The 202-nt window shown below is 39.6% G+C and overlaps 1 long non-coding RNA gene across 1 annotated transcript in view; it reads right to left on the reverse strand.

The window, feature by feature from the left end:
• LOC113341822 overlaps positions 1-202 on the reverse strand; it is a 959-nt gene that overhangs the window by 384 nt on the left and 373 nt on the right. The window contains exon 3 of the long non-coding RNA XR_003356158.1: positions 100-193. This is a non-coding gene — a long non-coding RNA (uncharacterized LOC113341822). The remainder of the gene's footprint in view (positions 1-99; positions 194-202) is intronic.

Raw genomic sequence — 202 nt, forward strand, 5'->3', positions numbered from 1 at the left:
CCATACATACACCTGACCATTATGATAAGAATAAGTCTCACGCACAACGATAGTGGATAAATTTCATCCTGAACAAATTATGCAGAATTTCCAACTTACAATTCCTTTCTGAATCTGCTCTGAATAAATGAAGGTACTCTGGCTTCTGCTGCAATAGTCTTGGAAAGCAGAGTCTTACCAGTCCCAATCCCACCTGTCATGA

The sequence above is a fragment of the Papaver somniferum genome, unplaced genomic scaffold (assembly GCF_003573695.1).
Source record: "Papaver somniferum cultivar HN1 unplaced genomic scaffold, ASM357369v1 unplaced-scaffold_31675, whole genome shotgun sequence".
NCBI lineage: Eukaryota > Viridiplantae > Streptophyta > Magnoliopsida > Ranunculales > Papaveraceae > Papaver > Papaver somniferum.